Source organism: Triticum dicoccoides, chromosome 2B (assembly GCF_002162155.2).
Source record: "Triticum dicoccoides isolate Atlit2015 ecotype Zavitan chromosome 2B, WEW_v2.0, whole genome shotgun sequence".
In the NCBI taxonomy this organism is placed as follows: Eukaryota; Viridiplantae; Streptophyta; class Magnoliopsida; order Poales; family Poaceae; genus Triticum; species Triticum dicoccoides.
The window spans coordinates 3,451,911-3,475,806 of NC_041383.1; the positions used below are offsets into that span (position 1 = coordinate 3,451,911).

The 23,896-nt window shown below is 40.3% G+C and overlaps 2 pseudogenes; one reads left to right on the forward strand and one right to left on the reverse strand.

Moving 5' to 3' along the window:
* LOC119361665 overlaps positions 1-22,904 on the forward strand; it is a 30,050-nt pseudogene extending 7,146 nt beyond the window's left edge.
* LOC119361664 lies at positions 13,633-16,652 on the reverse strand (annotated as a pseudogene).
* Positions 22,905-23,896: the final 992 nt, after the last annotated feature.

Sequence of the window (23,896 nt, forward strand, 5' to 3'; positions counted from 1 at the left end):
CGTTCATCCCATCGCTGCCTACGCTCCCCTCTCCTCTCCTCTCCTCTACTCTATAAATGGACGCCCCCTTGATCTCGACCAGCCCCGCCCCGCCCCACACCTTCCACCTCCTTCCCTCTCCTCAATCTCCACGTTGTAGATGGCAACGGTGGATCTAAGCAGCGTCATGTACATCCACCGGCAGCTCAGGGTTGTGCCATGCCCACGCTGATGTGTTGTCCGGCTAGCACCACGCTGCGGCGCAAGAGATGCGGAGCGAGTAAGACCAGTCGGCATGCCCGGCGCAGCTGTGCGTGGTGGCCCTTAGACCGATCATGGTTTGTCGGCCATTACCGTGCCTGCCGCCTAGCAATCATTCATTCATCACAATGCGACTCTTCTCTGTATGGCCCGCCTTATATGTAAGAACACGCCTGCTGTTTCTTGATCTAATTTTTTTTCTTCTTTTTCGTAGAATTCTTGCCACACCAACTCATGCCTTCTCTTTAATTTGTGTCTAGACTTGCTGTGCTGATGATGTAGATGTTTCTTTTTTTTGCGGGATGATGATGTAGATGTTTCTACTAGGCTTGCAACACAAGATATGAACAGCAACTCGCCGGACAGGCAGCAATGCAAAAACCCGTAAACCGGGCAAGATCGACACATATGTATGCCCTTGTCCTACCGAGGGATGTGTTTAATTCAGAAAAGACAGTACATCAACATTTGATTGATGCATCATTCTGATGTTATTCACGTCTTCTATGGCTTCATGTTTTGGTTTTAAAGCTATAATGCTGAGGACAAAATTTCAGCAATATGCATAGTGAAGCCAATATACCATCTACTTATAGTCCTTTACAAGAAAACATACTCTTCTTTAATTATGCTCCATGTACTTTCAATTCAGTGCTCCTACTAGAATTTTTTTTAGGCATGCCGAATGTGACTGCCGATTCACTAGTTCTGTCAGGGCAGTAGAGGTTTTTAGAGAAATGCATTGTTTGACTAGCTATGCATTCTTTTTCAAAATTAGGTTATTTTGTAAAAGAATATGTATATGAGCTTCTATTGTAGTGTTTTTTCCAGAATACAACTACTTTGCATCTCTTCAGAAAGTTGATTTTAACAGGTTTTAGCATTTGACATAGCAGCAACTCTATGTTTCCAAAGTACTGTTATTTGTTTAATGGATAAGCAGGCTCGTTGCAAACTAAATCGATTATTAGTAAATCTAATATTTCGATCCCAACAATGATCTTCTCTTCTATTTACACAATTGATAAGGAGGAGGGCTAGTCCCTCTGCCAGCATCCTACAAGATGGAAGGCCATAATACACTTTCAAGAGCTTTGTCAATTGAACTACCTAGTCCATCTTTTTTGCACATTTCCTACCAACCAAACATGATCACGCTACACATATTCATGTGACTGCTTGAACGTTTAAACAATCCAGTGTCTGTTGATCCTCATATTATTATTCTTTGTTTCTCTTTGGACCAGACCTTGCAAAGTCATTATATACAAATAATGCCTATTTTTATTATGAAAACTAACTAGTGGTGGTGTTTTGTTGCCTAGAACAATTCTAATTTTCCGTCTAGGTTACTTTTGGGTCAAACATTTTCAATGTTTTCTCGAACAGAATTATAAATCCTAGCTACTAAGGTTGTTCTCACTATAGTGCAGAGTCAGATGTAGATCGGATTGATTGAAGCTGAAAGAATCACATTCTGAAACCTAAAGGCCGCGTGCAGAGTACATCAAGAAAACTCTAGAGGTGAATTCTGAAATCCAAAGGTTGGATGCAGACAACAGCAAGAAAACTCCATAAGTAAGTTCTCTAATCTGAAGGTTGCATGCAGAAAACAGCAAGAAAACTCCATAAGTAAGTTCTCTAATCTGAAGGTTGCACACTGACTATAACCAAAAAACTCCAGAGGTAAATTGTCAAACCTGGAGGTTGCGTGCGGACTACAGCAAGAAAACTGCTAAGGTAAATTTCATAAGGAAAATAAGTAACTCCTAAACCACCAATCCAGCATGGATATAGAAATAACAAAGAGGAAGGCCAGGAAACATTTAGCACACACGCATTGCTAGCCAACCGACCGAGCAGTGTTTCGAACGTGTACAGTTACTCTGAGCTAAGTTCCGCCCCCGAAAAAGTAAAGTAGTGGAATTACAGTGCAGTACAACGAAGGAACAAATGTTTGTGTATGTACAATACAATACATACGAATGCATAAGTGATGCTTTGCTCCTCCGTGCATATATTACCTTATTTCTTACTAAAATTTAATAGTGAAACATAGACAACAAAAACAGTGTCAATGTGTTGGAGTAGTCTAGTTCTTTATCGACCATTTAGTTGAAATGAGTGATTGTGAGACTGGTTTATTAATGGTGTTTTTAGTCAAGAGTTGTGTTGTCCATCTCCTAATTGGTCATATTGATCTCATACTGTGTTCATGTCGTCGCTGTAACACTTGCTCTAAAAATATTGTAGCCATGAAGTATATTTGGTCTTAATAAAATACCTCCCTATATTTTTGGTGGCGGTTGGTGCTTTGGCTTTGATATTGATTTATTTTTTTGTCCATTTGGTGACTACATAAGAGAATAAGCAGGCTTGTTGGAGAAAAAAAAAGATCTCATCATATATATTTATATATATAGTTCTTGGTTTCATCTTGTGCGTATTTTCTGAATCATTTTAAGAATGTGGTTATTTTAATTTGATTTCAGTGTCCTTGCTCATCTTTTTTTACCATATTATCAGTTGAGTGTCCTTGTTCACCTTATATGTGCAGAACATAAATATTGACTCCCACCATCTCTTTTTGGTTTTTACTTTTTGTTTCACTGACATATGTCAAATGATGTGATTAACAACAGTAGATGTATATGTCCTTTTTCACCTGCAATTTCATTTTCACACGGCCTTAAGCCTGACAGCACTATGATGATGCAACCACACTAGTTCATGTACAAGGTTCAAGTAGATAATAATTCTGCTACAAGCTCCAGTTAGATGATAGAAAATGTACTGGTGAATCATGTCCTGGTGCTCATGATCACCAAATTTCGGAACATGCAAAGCATGATGTAGCATATTTATAGAATAGAACCCTCAAAATGTACTGGTGAATCGTGTCCTGGTGCTCATGATGACCAAATTTCAGAACGTGCAAAACACGTGTCATGTGTTGTCCGGCTAGCGCACCGCCGCCGCCCAAGAGATGTGGAGCAAGTTAAGACCAGTCAGCGTGCCCATCGCAGCTGTGTGTGGTGGGCCCTAGAATGAGCATGGTATGCCGGCCATGCGCATGCCTTCCGCCTAGCACTCGTTGATTCATCACAATGTGACGCTTGTGTGTTTGGTCCGCCTTTTATGTGAGAGCACACATGTCGTTTCTTGAGCTAATCTTTTTCTTCTTCTTCTTCTTCCTCCTCTTCTTCTTCTTCTTCTTCTTCTACTACTACTACTTCTTTGCCACACCAACTGATGGCGATGCCACACCAACTGATGGCTTCTCTTTTTGTGTCTGAACTTTCTGTAGTGATTATGAACATGGTTCTACTACGCGTCCAACCCAAGATATGAACATCAACTCGCCTGACTAGCAGCAATGCTAAAACCCGTAAGCCGGGCAAGAGCGATACACAGGTATGTCCTGGTCCTACGATTCAGAAAATGCAACACATCAACATTTGACCGATGCATCATTTTGATGCTAATCATGTCTTTCTATTGCTTCATGTTTTGGTTTTAAAATTGCAATAGCGAGGTCAACATTTCAGCATTATGTGTAATCAAGCCAATATGCCATCTACTTACTTTACAAGAAAACATACACTTTGTTAGGCTCCATGTACTTTCAGTAAATGTGTTCAAGTAGTAATGTGTGATTTTAAGCCTCGATGACTAATGGTATTTTTAGTCAATAGTTGTGTTGTCCATCTCCTAATTGTTCGTGTTGATCTCGTAGTGTGTTCATGTCATCATTCTAACATTTTCTCTATAGAGATTGTAGCCATGAAGTATATTTGGTCTTAATAAAATCCCTATCTTTTTGGTGGCAGTTGGTGCTTTGGGTTTGACATTGATTTTTTTGTCCATTTGATGATTACATAAGAGAATAAGCATGCTTGTTGGAGAAAGAAAAATCTCCTCACATATAGTTCTTGGTTTCCTCTTGTGCTTGTATTCCGGATCATTTTAAGAGTGTGGTTATTTTATTTTCATTTCAGTGTCCTTGCTCATATTATTACCATCTTTTCAGTTGAGTGTCCTTGTTCATCTTATATGTGCAAAACAAATTTTGATTCTCACTATCTGTTAGCTTTTCACTTTTTGTATCATTAACATAAGCCAACTGATGAGAAAAACAAGAAATGGTTGAGTATGTTATTTTTCACCCACTATTTATTTGTTTTTCCACACGGCTTAAGCCTGACAAGACTATCATGATGTAATAACACTAGTTTCTGTACAAGGAGTTAGATAACAGTTCTGCAACAAGCTCCAGTTAGATGATAGACGACGTACTGGTGAATCATGTCCCGGTGCTCATAATCACAAAACTTCAGAACATGCAAAGCACGTTGTAGCATATTTATTGAGTGGAACCCTCAACATTGCCAGTGGGTGCTTTAAGTACCTTTTTTTAGCATGATAGCGTAAAAAAGATGATTTGCTTTATATGAACCTTTTTTAATTAAAGGTTGCGATACCTTGAGCCTAAAACGAAAAATTCTTCCATTGTTGGTTGCACCCTTGTAGTCCTAGACTCTCTAGGGCATTGTTGTCCTTTTATTTCCAGTTGATTTGATCCCTCTATTCTTGTTGCGAGCATAAATTTCTGTTTGGTTCTTGTACATGCTATTCAACATGATACCAGTGTGGATTATTTCTTTCCACTTACTTAAAATTGTGTTGTGTCTGGACATTGAGAATCAAATATGCATATATGCTCGTGGAAGCCTGTTAGCGAGGTGATGGATTTTGTGAGGGTCCAACAAATGATTCAGTTGCATAAATAAAAAGATTATTAGTAAGTACTAGTATTTTTTTCCAATGGACAAGCAGGCTCTGGTTGCATAAATAAAACGATTATTAGTAAGTGTAATATTTTGATCCCAACCATGGTATTCTCTTGTGCATTACAAATTTGATAAGGAGGAGGCCTGGTCCTACAAGATGGAAGGCTATAATACACTTTCAACAACTTTGTGAACTGACCCAGCTAGTCCATGTTTCTTGAACATTTCCTACCAACCGAACAGGATCACGCTACACATCTTTGTCTGAACTCAAATGTTTAATCAATCGTGTGTCCGTTGATCCTCATATTATTATTTTTTGTTGCTTTTTGCAGCTGACCTTGCAAACTAATATATACATATAGTGCCCTTCTATTATTATGAAAACTAAACAGTGGGCGTTTTCTACTGCGTAGAGCAACTCCAGCTTTCTGGCTGGGTTGATTTTGGGACAAAAAATTGATTTTTTTCGTGAACAGGTTTCTAAATATTACATACTAAGGTTGTTCTCTTTGTAGGGCAGATCCAGATGAAGCTAACATAATCGCATTCTCAAATGTGAAGGTCGCGTGCACACTACAACCGAAAAACTCTGGAGGTAAATTCTGAAACCTGAAAGCTACATGCAGACTACAGCAAGAAAACTCCGGAGGTAAATTCTGAAACCTGAAGGTTGCACGTAGACTACAACAAGAAAACTCCAGAGGTAAGGTCTGAAATCCAAAGGTTGCATGCAGACTACAACCAGAAAACTCCTGAAAGTAAATTCTGAAACATGGAGGTTGCGCTCGGACTACACCAGAAAACTCATGAGATAAGTTTCATAAGAAAAATAAGTAACTCCCAAACCACCAGTCCATCGTGGATATAAAATCAAGAGGTCAGCCAGGAAACAATTTGCACACACGCACTGCTAGCGAACCGGCCGAGCAGTGTTTGGAACGAAGTACAGTTACTCTGACCAAAGTTCCGCCACAAAGAAAGTAAAGTAGTGTAAGTACATTGCAGTATGGAACGTACGAACAAATGTTTGTTGTATGTACAATAGAATACATACAAATACGTAAAGGATGGTTTGCCCTTGCGGGCGTATATAACCTTATTTCTTACTGAAAATTAATAGTAAAACCGAGACAACAAAAATAGTCTGAATGTGTTGAAGTAGCCTAACTCTTTATCGACCATTTAGTTCTAATGAGCGATTTTTAGCCTGGTTGAATAATGGTGTTTTTAGTCAAGAGTCCATCTACTAATTGGTCATGTTGATCTCATACCGTGTTCATGTCATCGATCTAACACTTTCTCTAAAAAGATTGTAGCGACAAGTATATTTGGCCTTGATAAAATCCCTACCTTTTTGGTGGCAGTTGGTGCTTTGGTTTTGAGATTTCATTATTTTTTTGTTTTCAAAACATTGTGGATGGGGTTTGTAATAGTGCATGGGAATGATTTTTATTGTTGGAATCCCGTCTTGGTTTTACACTATTGTCAATTGAGTGTCCTATGTGCAGAATATAAATATTGACTCTCACTATCTGTTTTTGTTTTTTACTTTTTGGTTCATTGACATATGTCAAATGATGTGATTAACAAGATTAGATGTATATGTTCTTTTTCACCTGCAATTTTATTCACCTTATATGTGCAGAATATAAATATTGACTCTTAATATATATCTTTGTTTTTTTACTTTTTGTTTCATTGACATATGTCAAATGATGTGATTAACAAGATTAGATGTATATGTTCCTTTTCACCTGAAATTTTATTTGTTTTCTTTCACATGGCCTTAAGCCTCACAGCACTATCATGATGCAACCACACTAGTTCATGTACAAGGTTCAAGTAGATAATAGTTCTGCTACAAGCTCCAGTTAGATGATAGAAAATGTACTGGTGAATCATGTCCTGGTGCTCATGATCACCAAATTTTGGAACATGCAAAGCACGATGTAGCATATTTATTGAATAGAACCCTCAAAATGTACTGGTGAATTGTGTGCGGGTGCTCATGATCACCAAATTTCAGAACATGCAAAACATGTGCCATGTGATGTCTGGCTAGCGCGCCGCGGCCCAGGAGATGTGGAGCAAGTTAAGACCAGCCAACATGCCCGTCGCAGCTGTGTGTGGTGGGCCCTAGACTGAGCATGGTATGCCGGCCATGTGCATGCTTTCCGTCTAGCACTCGTTGATTCATCACAATGTGATGCTTGTGTGTTTGCTTCGAATTTTATGTGAGAGCACGCATGTCGTTTCTTGATCTAATCATCTTGTTCTACTTCTTTGCCACACCAACTGATAGCTTCTCTTTTGTGTCTGAACTTGTTGTAGTGATTATGTACATGGTTCTACTAGGCGTCCAACAAAAGATATGAACAGGAATTCGCCTGACTAGCAACAATGCTAAAACCCGTAAGCCAGGCAAGATCGATACGCAGGTATGTCATTGTCCTATGAGGCACGTGTTTGATTCAGTAAAGGCAACACATCAACATTTGATGGATGCACCATATCGATGTTAATCATGTCTTTCTATTGCTTCATGTTTTGGTTTTGAAGTTGTAATAGTGAGGTCAGCATTTCAGCAATATGTGTAATCAAGCCAATATGCCATCTACTTACTTTACAAGAAAACATACACTTTGTTAGGCTCCATGTACTTTTAATTCAGTGCTCCTACTTGATTTTGTTTCAGCCTACTGAATGTGATTGTAGGCAGACTAGTTCTGTCTGGGCAGTAGAGGTTTCCAGGGTAATGAATTATTTGACCAGCTAGCGTTGAGATGTCGTTTGAACCCATGGTGGCACATGACATTCTTTTTTTATTGATCAATACATTCGATAATTGGGTGATTTTGTAAAATAATATGTATATGAGCTTCTGTTGTAGTGTTTTTCAGAAGAATACAACTTTCTATGTTTTTAGAAAATTAGTTTTAGTGGCTTTTGTCATTTGACGTGTACAGACATAGCGACATATCTATGTTTCCAAAGTACTAGTATTTTTATTCAATGGATAAGAAGGCTAGTTGCATAAATAAATCGATTCTTGGTAAGTGTAATCTTTTGATCCCAACCATAGTCTTCTCTTGTGCATTACAAAATTGATAAGGAGGAGGCCTTGTCCCTCTGCCACCATCCTAGAAGATGGAAGGCTATAATACATTTTCAACAACTTTGTGAACTGACCTAGCTGGGGCATGTTTCTTGAACATTTCCTCCCAACCAAACAGGAACACGCTACACATCTTTGTCTGAACTCCTAAAATGTTTAATCAATCGTTTATCTCTTGATCCTTGTATTATTATTATTATTCTTGTTGTTTGCACCTGACCTTGCAAACGAATTATATACATATAATGCCCTTTTTTATTATGAAAACTAAGTAGTAGGCATTTTCTACTGCCTAGAGCAACTACAGCTTTTGTCTGGGTTACTTTTGGTACAAAAAATTGCATCTTTTTCTTGATCAAATTTATAAATCTTACTTACTAAGGTTGTTCTTTTTGTAGTGTAGACGTAGATGCAGATCAGATGGATTAAAGCTGACATAATCGCATTCTCAAACCTGAAGGTCGCGTGCAGACTATAGCCAGCAAACTCCAGAGGTAAATTCTGAAACCTGAATGTTGCATGCAGACTAGAGCAAGAATACTCCGAAGGTAAATTCTGAAACCTGAAGATTGCATGCGGACTACAACCAAAAAACTCCTGAGGTAAATTCTGAAACCTGGAGGTTGCATGCGGACTACAGCCAGAAAAATCATGAGATAAATTTCATAAGGAAAATAAATGACCCCTAAACCACCAGTCCATCGTGGATATAAAAGAGAAGAGGTCAGCCAGGAAAGATTTTGCACACACGCACTACTAGCAGTGTTTGGAACGAAGTATAGTTACTCTGTGCTAAGTTCCACCCCAAAGAAAGTAAAGTAGTGGAAGTACAGCGCAGTACAACGAACGAACAATTGTTTGTGTATGTACAATAAAACACATGAATGCTTAACGGATCCTTTGCTCCTGCGGGCCTATATAACCTTACTTCTTACTAAAAATCAATAGTAAAACTTAGGGAACAAAAACAGTCTCAATGTGTTCAAGTAGTCTAATTATTTATCGACAATTTAGTTGTAATGGTTTATTTTAAGCCTCGATGACTACTGGTATTTTTAGTCAAGAGTTGTGTTGTCCATCTCCTAATTGGTTGTGTTGATCTCGTAGTGTGTTCATGTCATCGCTCTAACATTTTCTCTAGGGAGATTGTAGCGATGAAGTATATTTGGTCTTACTAAAATCCCTATTTTTGGTGGCAGATGGTGCTTTGGGTTCCACATTGATTTATTCTTTTGTCCATTTGATGATTACATAAGAGAATAAGCATGCTTGTTGGAGAAAAATATATTCTTCTGACATATATAGTTCTTGGTTTCATCTTGTGCTTGTATTCCGAATCATTTTAAGAGTGTGGTTATTTTAATTTCGTTTCAGTGTCCTTGCACATAATTTTTACCATATTTTTAGTTGAGTGTCCTTGTTCATCTTATATGTGCAAAACATAAATATTGATTCTCACTATATGTTAATTTTTTTCATTTTTGGTATCATTGACAAATACAAGAAGTAGATATATATGTTCTTTTTCACCTACAATTTATTTGTTTTTCCACATGGCCTTAAGCCTGACAACACTATCATGATGGAATCACACTAGTTCCTGTACAGGGAAGTAGATAACAGTTCTGCAACAAGCTCCAGTTAGATGATAGAAAACGTACTGGTGAATCATGTCTTGGTGCTCATAATCACCAAACTTCAGAACATGCAAAGCAAATCGTAGCATATTTATTGAGTAGAACACTCAACAAACGTCTGTGCGTGCTCTAAGTACCCTATTTTTTTAACATGATAGGGTAAAAGGCTTATTGGCTTGATATGAACCTTTTTGAATTAAAGGATGAGATACCTTGAGCCGAAAACGAAAAATTCTTCCATTGTTGGTTGCACCCTTGTAGTCCTAGACTCTCTAGGGGTTGTCCTTTTCCAGTTGATTTGATCTCTCTATTCTTGTTGCCAGCATATGATTTATTACAGATTCTTGATGAACATGATTAATCATATGTACCCGTGAGAGCCTAATTGTGAAGCCTTGCTTGTTTACTGCAGAGAGAGAGAGAGAGAGAGAGAGAGAACCTTAGGCCTTGTTTCCTAGCATATCGCTTGCTACAAATTCAGATAACAAATACCTTTATCTACCATCCATATTGCACTTGTATCACTATCTCTTCACCGAACTAGTGCACCTATACAATTTACCATTGTATTGGTTGTGTTGGGGACACAAGAGACTCTTTGTTATTTGGTTGCAGGGTTGTTTGAAAGAGACGATCTTCATCCTATGCCTCCCACAGATTGATAAACCTTAGGTCATCCACTTGAGGGAAATTTGCTACTGTCCTACAAACCTTTGCACTTGGAGGCTCAACAACGTTTACAAGAAGAAGGTTGCATAGTAGACATCAATGCCCTGAATAAGTAACTCCGAAACTCATAGTACCTCTCGGATAGCGCAATACCCTTTCTAGTGCATGGCAATGATCATCACCCGAGTTGGACATGAACCTACTTAGTTTGCTCATGGCAAAAGAGATATCTGGCATTGTAGCGCTAGCTAAGTACATGAGTGAACCGACAATTTGAGAGTATCTTAATTGATCTCTCGTTTCTTTCTTGTTCTTTCTGAGTGTCACACTGGGATAATAAGGTGTTGGAGAAACCTTACTATCCATAAAACCGAATCGGTTCAAGACCTTCTCAACATAGAGAGATTGTGTTAGAGTAATCCCACTCTCATCCTTAATAAGTTTGATGTTTAGAATTACATCGGCTTCTCCTAGATCTTTCATGTCAAAACTTTTTGATAGAAAAGACTTGACCTCAATGTTCGCATTAATGTTTATACCAAAGATCAGTATGTTGTCCACATAAAACATAATATGACACTATTGCCCCCACCATGGCGATAGTAAACACACCTATCAGCCTCATTAATGAATAATCCCGTAAAAGTCAGAGTTCTTTCAAACTTCTCATACCATTGCTCAGGTGCCTGTTTCAAACCATACAAAGATTTTAACAACTTGCACACCTTTCTCTCTTTACCCTTTACCAGAAACCCGTCAGGCTGATCCATATAGATTTCCTCTTCCAACTCTCCATTGAGGAAAGTTCTATTTTCATCTATTTGATGAATGATAATACCATAAGAGGCAGCCAGGGAAAGTAACACTCGAATGGTGGTTATTCTAGCAACGAATGAATAGGTGTCAAAGTAATCTTCGCCTTCTTTCTGAGTGAAGCCCTTGGCCACTAGCCGCGCCATGTACTTATCAATAGTACCATCAGGCTTAAACCTCTTTTTGAACATCCACTTACATCCCACAGGTTTACAACCATATGGTCTATCAGTTAGTTTCCAAGTTCCATTGGAAATAATTGAGTCCATATCTCATTATGAACAGCTTCTTCCCAATCATCTACATCTGAAGATGCATATGCCCCTGTAATAGACTTGGGTGTGTCGTCAACAATGTATACAATGAAATCATCACCAAAGGATTTTGCAACCCTTTGTCTCTCTAGTCCTTACAGGAACTTCATCGTTATCCTTCTCAAGGACTTCCTCATGTGTTAGTTCAAAATTTTCATCAGTTGTACTAGATTCGGGAATTATGTCAGAGGAAAATCTAGCAATGTTATGCATATCTTTCATAGGAAATATATTCTCAAAAAATGTTGCATCATAAGATTCCATTATAGTATGAACATGCATATCAGGTACTTCTGACTTTACCACTAAAAATCTATAAGCAATGCTCCGTTGAGCATATCCTGGAAAGACACAGTCCACTGTCTTTGGTCCGAGTTTGCGTTTCTTAGGAATAGGAATATTGACCTTTGCCAAGCATCCCCAAGTGCACAAATAAGAAAGTGATGGTTTTCTCCCAACCCACTCTTCATAGGGGGGTTTCTCCTTATTCTTGTTAGGAACTCTATTCAGGACATGACATGAAGTCAATAGAGCCTCCCCCCACCATGCCTTAGATAAACCGACATTGTCTAACATGACATTCCCAAAGTCAGTCAACGTGCGTTTTTTCCTCTCGGCAACCCATTTGACCAGGGTGAATAGGTAGGCGTCCTCTCATGAATAATACCCCGAGTTTGCGTTTCTTAGGAATAGGAATATTGACCACAACGAACAATTTATTATGCTTAAATAATTCTAGAAAAACCATGGCAAGAAAACCACAAAAAAATTGACCAACACACGAATGTACCACCATCTCTCACAAAAGATAGTGAGGCTGACATTGGGAAGCCACATCGACCTGAACTGGGCCCCCGGCCCATCATCGCTGAAGTGTGCGCCACCTCTCATATATGACGTTAATGAGCGTTATATAGGTGGTCTCATAAAAAGTGGTCTATTGGCTGCTTCAAGATAATATACAAGCTTCTGAAGTTCATAATTTTTATCAAAGTGGACCCAGTACGATGGCCCACATGAAAGGCTTTAGGGTGAGCATAGCCAAAACTTTTCATTAGTAGATCTTCAGCTTGCATATTTTTTTCTCAAATGGTTGTTCTAGTATATATTGACAATATGGAATAACTACATTCTAGAATTTTGTAGGAATGCCACATGGTTTTAGTTTTTGCGTGGTCCTAGATGCATGTGAGCACATCCTTAGTGTCATTTTTATTTGCAAATCACCTTTGTAAAGTATTTGAAGAAAATAGGATACTTGGTTCCACAACCGAAGGGGTTGAACTTGGTGGCTTCGCACAGGAAGATACTGGACAAATTCATATGAAAACTAGAGAACATGGAAGGTATATTACATTCGTAAAATAAGAGCGTGAAATGTTTTTTGAAAGTACTAATACATTTGTGCTAGTGGCTATCAAGTTGTTCTTGCCAATACTCCCAATGATGTGGAAGGAAGCAAATCCATCTCGATGGTCAAGCCACCACTGGTACCAGAATAATCCAACCATTTGAGCAACATGGAAGATGCACATAATGTTGACAATTGTTGAGGAGATTCCTGAATGTACAACTTCCATTAAAGATTCCAAAGTTTCTATGTTGATGAGCCAACTTAACATCTTCATAATTGCCAAGGGAGATGGTGTTGTCACGACTACAAGGTGGTCGGGTGTGCACAACAGGGATAGCATATGATTGTCTGCATATTTAAGTATGGTTGATGTCATTTGTGTGTGGAGAAGAAAATAGATATGAGGAAGCAAGGAAGGAAGTCAATGGTGAGGTTCCATGGTAAGGCAAGTGATATGAGTGAGGCAGTGATCGGCTGTTGCTATCGGGTGCCGGCCAAAGGAGGTAGAATGAGTGGATGGGATGCCAAGAAAATAGTTTTAGTGAATCATCTTTAACCTTTTCTAATATATTTTTCTAGTACAGAAATGGAATGTGTGCCATTCCATTATTTTGGTCAATGCAACATATTATTACACAAATAATCTCGTTCATAAGGATATATATATTTCCGTGTGCATGAACATTTCTATATATGCCTACATGTCCTTGATGCACCCACGTGGAATAGCTATCAGTTGTAGGTCAGAACTTCTACCTATAGTCATCCTGAATTTTTCAAACATATCCAATGACTCTGGACTTGCCCCACCAGGAAGCACCCAATCAAAGTGATAAAGCAGGTTTGCCAAAGTGATCTCTAAGGTTGACGCGCCGAATAGCATCCCAGGACATTGCCTTTGTCCAGCACCAAAGGGGGTGAATTCAAAGTGTGTCCCATTGTAATCTAAGTTGTTGTTCTCAAACCTCTCTGGCAAAAAGGCTTCAGGGTGTTTCCAGTACTTTGGATCCCTAGAAACTGCAAAGACATTAATTAATATAGTGGCGCCTTTAAGCATCTCATAACCCATAAGTTTACAATCCATTCTGGCCATGCGTGGGATTACTGGAGCTGGTAGATGCAACCTAAGAACCTCCTTAATGACCATTCGCATGTAGTGTAGGTTTCCAAGGTTACTATTTTTTATGATTGTTTGATCTTGACCTAGTAATTTTCTTATCTCTAGTTGAGCCTTAAACATTGTTTCAGGATGACGGACGAGCTCTGACATAGCCCATTCCAAAGTTGTTCCCGTCGTATCTGTAGCACCAGAAAATATATCCTGCAAATGAAAATTAAGGTACGCTAAATTAGCTCATACTTCTATATGCCGCACTTATAATGAAACAATTTGTGAAACAAAATCTTTCATTTGAAAAAATTGTATGTCGTATTTTGAAGTGAACTAAAGGATTTTTTTTACATACTTTGAAGCCTAAATCCCCTTACAAATGATTTGAGAACATTTCGAGGCACTCAAGGCAAGTACCTTCTCTAGGTATGATATCATGTGAGGCCATATGCCTCCCCTCGGGTTACACTTGACAGAGAAAGAGGTGAAAGATAACAATTGCAAAAATGGGACATTCAAGTATATGAGGAATATGATTTCTGAGTGGTTTGATCAGGATGTTTGTTTATTCTTATTGAAAACATCACCACTTTATAGTCGACATTGGCATCTCTATAGTGGCAAAAGGAATAACAAACTTAATAAAGCAACATAGATTATCTTCATGAGCTTTCACAAAATTCATAGCAGTGCATGATTTCCTCGATTGCTAATGATGTGATAGAACTTACAAAAACCCATTTCATGCTAGGAAAATATTGTGGAAGGGCTTATTACTCATGGGTTGCATCAAAAGACAAGGGATTCTCAAAATTGATTTTGGCGAGACTGATGACAATGTAAAGTGAATGTTCATTCCATGACCAATGTTTATGGAATCTTTCCCTTTATGTGATGTCACTTGAAGGTAAAATGTGTGCAAGGTGGGTTCTTTGGTGTGAAAATAAATGATGATAAAGAACATTACTTCCAAGAATAAAAAGATCTCCATCAAGGGTTCTTTATTTTCATTAGTGTCGCTCAACATTATGGCGTATATGTTGGTTGCAATATTAAAACAAAGAAGGATTAAGGTCAAAGCCATGGTGTTCCACCCAGGGGGGTCATGATAGAATATATGTACTCATTATGAGGTTCATACCCTTATATTGCTACACCATGATAATGGATAGACAAATAGCATGGCGTTCGTGTTATGAGTTTCTTTGAAAATACTTAACAGTAAAGATTATAATTTTCCACAAGGGTGAAATCTATAAAGCTAACGGATATAATGTGTGGACAACATCGATGTCTAGGTCTTTGGTTTGTCAAGTATGTTTTTTTCCTTATATTATCTTGTATTTGGTTCTGCTACACGTGTCTTCGCAATAGTGATTGGAAAGCAAAAGACCGGGTTGAATTCATTCACACTATCATTCACATGTTTATGAGGTCATTTGAATCTTATCGAATGTTACCACAGTTTCTGGGGGGTCATCAAAATTTCCGGTAACTGGTGGGTTACCAGAAATTTTGAGCAGAAAGAAATAATCTTGAAATGTATGACATAGATAATGTTAACTAAATGGTTAATGATTTAAGTTTGTCGGAACAAAAGTAATCAATCTTTCCTATCTCGTGTCATATGCAAAATTTGTGCCGTTGTTTGCATCAGCTAGCAGTAAAAAAAAGTTTCTTTTGTTAAAAATACTCACAAATAAGACGGCGCATATGCTCTCTGTGGTTAGAGGGAATGCCAACGAATCATCCTTCTGTAGCCTGAGCAGCACGTCCAGCAGGTCCTCATCGTGGGTGCTTGAGGCGCCATCACCAGCAGCTCGCGCGGCCTTGCGCTCCTCGATCACGTTGACGATGATGCATTGCATGTGGCTGTAGCTCCTCTTCATGCGCCGTGCGCTGAAGCTGAGTCACCGTGCCAACCGCAACAATGGGAAGAGGTTGACGAGGCAGAAGCCGCCTAGCAGGGTGAGCACCACGTCTAACTCGCAGATGTACTCATCCTGCTGCGTGAACCTGCCGCCGAACACCGCCCGCGACATGACGTTGTTGCTGACCTCCATCATCTTCTTGCTGATGTTGATGCTGTCGCCGGCCGCCGCAGCAGTGGCGATGTCGGCCAGGAGGTTGCCAACCTCCTCTGGCCGGATGCTCTCCATGCGCCTGACCTGCATGGAGCTGAGCAGCTCCACAATGCAGACCTTGCGCATCTGGCGCCAGTGGTCGCCGTAGGGGGCGAAGATGATGCCCCTGCCGCCATAGCCGGCGATGTCCTGCATCGGCGTGCCTGGCCTGGTGGCGAACGCGAGGTCGTTGGTCTTCATCACCTGCGCCACCGCCTCGGCGCTGGAGACTACCACAGCGTCGACCTCAACTAGCTTCAGGTGCATCATTGGCCCATATCAGCGACACAGCTGCGTGATTTGCCGGTGTGGGACGAGGCTAACGACGTGGTGGAGGCTGCCGATTATCAGGAGTGTCCATGGCCCTGGCGGCAGCTGGTGCTTGTGTGGCTTGTTCTTGGCGCCGGCGCCGGCGAGCTTGAGAAGCCAAAGGGCAAGCGGCGTGCCTAGTGCAATGAAACACAAGCTGAACCACCCCTCCATGGCAGGCAGCTTTGCAAGTGCAGTGGTAGTGGTACTGATAACTTACATGTCTGGACTCTGCAGGTATATATAAATGTAAAAATTAAGTGAGTATACAGTATGAAAGTTTGGGCCGTTTTCTCTTGTCTGGCTACGAATATTGCAAATTGGTCTCAGCGATGGGGTTAGTACAAAAGGCATTACACGCAGAACCAATAGCGGAACCTGGATGCTCCTACATATTCTACGGAGATGTTTATCGGTCAAACCGCATAACAACATACATTGTTCCCTTTGAAATCGGTATGTTACTTGCCCGAGATTCGATCGTCGGTATCTCAATACCTAGTTCAATCTCGTTACCGGGAAGTCTCTTTACTCGTTCCGTAATACATCATCCCGCAACTAACTCATTAGTTACAATGCTTGCAAGGCTTATAGTGATGTGCATTACCGAGATGGCCCAGAGATACCTCTCCGACAATCGGAGTGACAAAACCTAGTCTCGGAATACACCAACCCAACAAGTACTAGAGCACCTTTATAATCACCAAGATACGTTGTGACGTTTGGTAGCACACAAACTGTTCCTCCGGTAAAAGGGAGTTGCATAATCTCATAGTTATAGGAACATGTATAAGTCATGAAGAAAGCAATAGTAGAATACTAAAACGATCAAGTGCTAAGCTAACGGAATGGGTCAAGTCAAACACATCATTCTCCTAATGATGTGATCCCGTTAATCAAATAACAACTCATGTTTATGGTTAGGAAACATAACCATCTTTGATCAATGAGCTAGTCAAATAGAGGTTTACTAGTGACTCTCCTATTCAAAATTTTAATATGCCAGGGTGTTTGGAAGCAAACACAAATTGACAAATTATCATGAATGTGGTATCGATAAAATTCAGTTTGTAAGAACCTTTTGAAAATCCAAATTTTGATGCTCCATGTTATTTTATAGGGAACAAACTGCCTAAGATTTTGGGACAAAAATTAGATCAAAGAGCGGTGCAGATATAGGCTATAGAGAGAGATGGGGTGCAGAAGCAAGGCTACTGTGTGAATATAGTGTACATGTTAGACTGAGAAAATATTTTTCAAAATAGTCACTTACCAAACCACCATCTAATGTTGACAACAAGTAAGCATCTGCACCACCTATCTCAATGCCTTCATGCATTTATCTATTTGTAAGGACAAAACATGGATTGGATCATATGTTTTGCAAAGTGACATTCTAGCAAATCTGCAATCAGTATATACATATAAGTAAGAAATCAATGAAATTAACACTTATAAAACAGAGGAATAATGGTAGACAGATAGGAACACATTTTAACATCTCGTACAAGCCTGTTGATTTATAAAGGATGATTAGTCGAGTATGTGTTGTTCCAAACAATTATATTGTGTAGAGTGACATTTTTTTACAGAAGAAATGGACAATATACGCCCGCCTACTCCTCCCTGGGGATCTACCGGGCCCACCAGATGCTCTTGCGCTGGCTGGTAAGCACATACCTGCTCTCAATGATCATCCACACACTCTTCCTCTGCACCCATATCATCGACACGAGCATGTTGCGTTGAGTGTTATCTTTCTTCGGTTTGATCTCCTGCACAGGGAAAGAATACCACAACTGATCAGTGTACACCAGGCCAGCATTCTAAAAACAAAATGAAATGTGTTTTGACAAAAAGGAACTTATCCAACAACTCCAGTGCATGCTGGCATACATACCGTGAGCTTTTGAAGTGATGCTTATATGAAGCCACCTCCCTCCTCCGTCCCCAATTTTGCCATGAGGCCAATGATTAATCAAGCCGCCTCACTGTAATCAGAAGAAGTACTTTCAGTTGCAAGAGAAGAAGTATCTACAGCATAGGAAAGGAAGAAATCAAACTTTATCAAAATAATAACATGGAAGGCGACAAACAAAAGATATGGTTAAAAGCCAAATATGTCCAAGTAGGCAGCTGTGTCCAAATATGTCCAAGTAGGCAGCTGTGTCCAATTTTAATATATCTCAGAGCCAAACAAACAAAATAAAACATCCATTTTTCCTTGTTACTGTCAATGCTGCATATTCGTACATTCTCCACTATCATGTAGGATCACTAATACGTAACACATGAGAGACGATGATCCTCGAATCCGATCTGATCACCAACTGTAAAAATAAATGAGCAGATAAGCATTGCAATCATGCAATAATCCATCAAACTTTAATTAGTACTCCCTCTGTTCCTAAATATAAGTCTTTGTAGAGATTTCACTATAAACCACATACGGATGTATATAGATGCATTTTAGAGTGCGGGTTCACTCATTTTGCTCCGTATGTAGTCCATAGTGGAATCTCTACAAAGACTTATATTTAGGAACGGAGGGAGTACGTAGGAGACATGTGGTCACCACAATCTGAGCATATACATGCGCGGATAAGTTATAAAAAGTATCTTGTTATGTTAAATCAAGGAAACCAGAAAGAAACATTTCTGGATGAGGTAATAAAGAATAGTTGAATGATGCAACATGGTGCACAACTACGTGTTTACATGGGAAAAATGAATAGATGGAAATGTATTCAGAATACAATAAGTTCAAGCCTGTGTATTAAAAGGGAACTCATATGCTCCTCGTGAGCATTGCTAGGGAATGTTTCAATGGATTTATGAAGAACTTTATCGTTTCTAAAAAAATACAAGCTTAGTTTGGAAAAACAAATATCAAAATTACCATTTAAAAGAATGCAAGCTTGTATTTTTTTCGAAAAGGGGGGACTCCCCGGCCTCTGCATAATTTTGATATAAATAAGCAAATAGGTTCAACAAGGTCTTATGGTCTGTAATGAAAGTAAAGAAAAGCTCACAAAGAGCCATAGAAAAATTACGACACTAGCCAAAAGACGCCACAACCGGCTGGCAAAAGAAAGATAGGTAAACTAATTGCCTATACTATTACATGACCGCCATCCAAACCGGTTGAAAATATCCCGTGCTACCATCTCCCACCGGATAGATCCAGTAACCAAATGCTCTCCGGCCTCCGTCGGAGTGAGTAGCGACCACATACGGATCAATGCAGTGGCTCGGAAGATAACCTGCAAAAAATGAATATTTGTTGTTCTGTTAAAAACCAAATCATTTCTGCAGTTCCAGACTGCCCATAATAAAGTACATACTCCTACGCGGATGTGTCTCGCTGTTTCGGACTCTATCCCGTTAAGCCACGTTCCAAATAACGTGCTGATAGAACTCGGAGGAGTAATATTATAGGCAATGTGGACCATCCATCATAGAACCTTGGCCAACGGGCAATCAAGAAAAAGGTGTTTGATGGTTTCATCCTGATCACAGAAACTACACCTAGTAGGTCATGTCCAATTTTGCTTTACCAAATTGTCCTTGGTTAAATAACTCTTTTATGTACAAACCACATAAACACTTTAATTTTCAGAGGAACTTTGACTGCCCAAGCATATTTGGAACTAGGAAGAGAGCTTGAATTAATAACATCAAGATACATTGATTTAACGGTAAACTCTCCAGACCTAGTAAGCCAAATGTGGTGAAGTTTGGACATTTTAGGAGCTGCCTGCAAAAAACAATCAGGCATGTGAGCAAGTTTGATGTTCTGCATTGTTCGGAGGTCATTTTGTCTTTTTTGACATGGCTCATCGAATGTCCAAACTTCACCAAATTTAGCACGGGCATTACGAACTCAAGCATCTTGCACAAAAGAATTCGGAAGCTATGTGGTGAAGCTTCTGGCAATATTGTTCTGGTTTATAGCACTATGGGTCTGGTTTGGTTTGTGATTGTATCTTCCTTCAAAAAGCATACAAGTTGTTTTTTCCGCCGGACGTATCTTTTAATACTAAAACATACATGCTCTTTTTCTGGCGGCTATGTGGCGAAGCTTCCGGCAGATAAGGTTTCTCTTTTCTGGCTGCTAGCTGAGTATGAAAGATTGCAAATTGGTCTCCCTGGGTTAGTGCAAAAGTCATTAGAAGCATCGAACTCCACTTTCTCCATTTCAAAGTAATTGAAGTTATTGTGTTTTCCCTTGTTAAATTTCTCTGTAGAAAAATTCATGAGCTAATACATACAACACGACCAAAGTACATTTGATGATGATAGTAAATTATGCCTGATAGCAAACCTAGGAATTTATATAATTTAGAGCGAAGAAAGAGGTCTAGTACTGTACACTATTTTTGTCTTCAGCAATCTAGCCGCCAATAATTTAAATTTTGTCATACTATCTCTAAATTTTGTCATCAACAATCTAGCCGCCACCAATTTAGTTCTGTACACCAATAAATCTCGACTTGTATATAGTTGCATACACTAGGAAGTTCATGAGTCAGCAGGTCCAGAGTTTTAACAGAACTTGTAGGTGGTCACATAAATATACCGGGTCTCACTCCAAGCTGCACTTGCGAACAGCTTGTATCCTGCCATGGAGGGCTGGTTAAGTTTGTCTATGCACGCTTGTGGCCCTCTGGTTTCGCAAGCTCTCTGGGGGCAAGAGAAAGCCACAGCTGCCTCCTGGGCCATGGACTCTTCCCTTCATCGGAAGCCTCCACCACGTCGCCAGCGTGCTCCCGCACCGCAAGATGATGGAGATGTGTCGCCGGCATGGGCCGCTGATGCACCTTATGCTCGGCGAGGTCCCAACGGTGATCGTCTCCAGCGCCGAGGCGGCGGCGCTGGTGATGAAGACCAACGACCTTGCCTTTGCTGGCCGGCCTCGCAGCGCGACGCTGGACATCTTCGGCTGCGGCGGGAGGGGCATCGTCTTCGCCCCCTACGGTGACCCATGGCGCCAGATGCGCAAGGTCTGCACCATGGAGCTCCTGAGCTCCAAGCAGGTGAGGCGTATGGACGGTATCAGGCCAGACCAGGTGGGCAGCCTTCTCCATTATGTCGCAGACGCGGCATCCATGGGTGCCGTCGTCAACGTCAGCGAGAAGATGATGGCGCTCAGCAACGACGTGGTGTCGCGGGCGGTGTTTGGCGGCAAGTTCCCGCAGCAGGAGGAGTACCTCCGGGAGCTGGATGAGGCGTTCGTGCTGCTAGGTGGTTTCTGCCTCGTCGACCTCTTCCCGTCATCGCGGCTGGTGCGGTGGCTGTGCAAGGGAGAGCGCCACATGAGGAGGAGCTATGGCCACATCCAACGTATCAACGCCGACGTCATCGAGGGGCATAAGGCGGCGCGAGCTGCCACACAGGACGGTGCCTCCAGCACCGACGATGATGACTTGCTGGACGTGCTACTCAGGCTCCAGGAGAAGGACGCGTTCACATTCCCTATGACCACGGAGAGTATAGGTGCCGTCTTATTTGTGAGTAATTTTCTTTATGCTTCTTATTAATCTACCGATGTGATATCATATCTGCAAAGTTTTAATGCAAAAAAAGCTAGCTTCATCATTTCATAAATCTGTTAGTCTCAACTTGTTTCATAGATTTATAAACGTAAATTGTTGTGTCTGAAATTGATTATTTGTTGCGTACTACTACATATGCAGAAACAATATATAAACATGCATACCACAACAATATTTTTCAGGACATATTTGCAGGTGCCACACAGACCACGGGAGTTGCCTTGGAGTGGGCAATGTCTGAGCTCGTCCGTCATCCCGAAGCCATGGCCAAAGCACATATTGAGATCCGAGAGGTGCTAGGTCAAGGTCGAGCTGTGATTACTAATAGTGACCTCGCTGGACTCCATTACATGTGGATGATCATTAAGGAGGTTCTTAGACTGCATCCACCAGGTCCTTTGATCCCCCGTAGGGCCAGGGAAGACCGTAAAGTTATGGGTTTTGACATGCTTTAAGGCACCAATGTATACATTAATGCGTTTGCAGTTTTGAGGGATCCAAATTGTTGGGAAACTCCTGAAGAGTTTAAGCCTGAAAGGTTTGAGAACAATAACATGGATTACAATGGGACATACTTTGAATTCACCCCCTTCGGTGTTGGTCGGAGGCAGTGCCCTGGGATACTATTCAGCACGTCAACTATGGAGATCGCCTTGGCAAATCTTCTCTACCACTTCGACTGGGTGCTTCCTGGCAAGGCAAACCCGGAATTTTTGGACATGACCGAGAAATATGGGATCATCGTAGGAAGAAAATATGACCTACAATTGATACCTATTTCCCGTGGAGGTTTCCATGCCACATAGACATAGATGGACGTGCATTGCCACGTAGATATGTCTGTACTTTTGTTGATGTATACCAATATGTATCATTGCACCAATAAGAATAAAAGAACCTCGTTGAACTTGCAATATATTATGGTGGATGACACAAACTATTGAATGTACCAAAACACGAAGTTTGCACTTTTTAAATTGCCCCTGGTGACGATGGGTTAGTTACTGTATTGATGCATGTTGTATGGACCAAATTTCAAACTAGTTTCATGGTCTGATATCCTCCGTGTAAAATGCAAGGACTGACCTATAATTTCTTCTTATTTGTTTCTTTTGGGTCCTTTTGGAAGATGTACTGCTAGGTTTATCAAATTAGATCCGGTTCCTTTGGACCGACTTTGCTAACAGTAATGGCCTCGCCCAAGCATTCATGGGTGCGTCAAACGTGCAAGCAGCACTAGGTTACTGACTTGGCATGCTGTAGGCCAAATGTAGCTTGATGTTTTTCTACTCTCTGAGCTTTTGCACTGTTCATATCTGGTTTAGTCTATTGACCAACATTTTCTCATAAAATAAACTGTTTTTTTATTATGAATCAAAAGGAAATGTGCGCCCTACTCATAAGATTTCACAGAAAAACAATTATCTCAGTCACTCATTTTCTGAAAGGAGTACGGTAATTGCATAGACCCAGCACTTGTTTTCTCTCTCTCTCTCTCTCTCTCTCATGTCTTGTTTAATTGCCCACCAAGCTGATAGCGCTGCTTAATACATCATGGGTAGACCACTAACAGACACTATGCTACCACTTATCATATTTTAATTCTATCTTTCTTTGTTTAGATCTATGGAAGAATGTGATTGCTAGGTTCGGTTGGTGGACATGGAACAAGATATCTATGGCCCTAACTCAAAGAAGGCGCATTCAAATATTTATGCTCTTCTTGTGTCAAAGCGCACCTATATTTCTCAACAAATTTATTATATCTTTTAGTTGCCACCGCAAATGACTATATGAATGGTGACTGCGGTGTCAATCTTAATACTATACTGTTGAGTGGTGACTGCCTTGTGATGTTTTCAT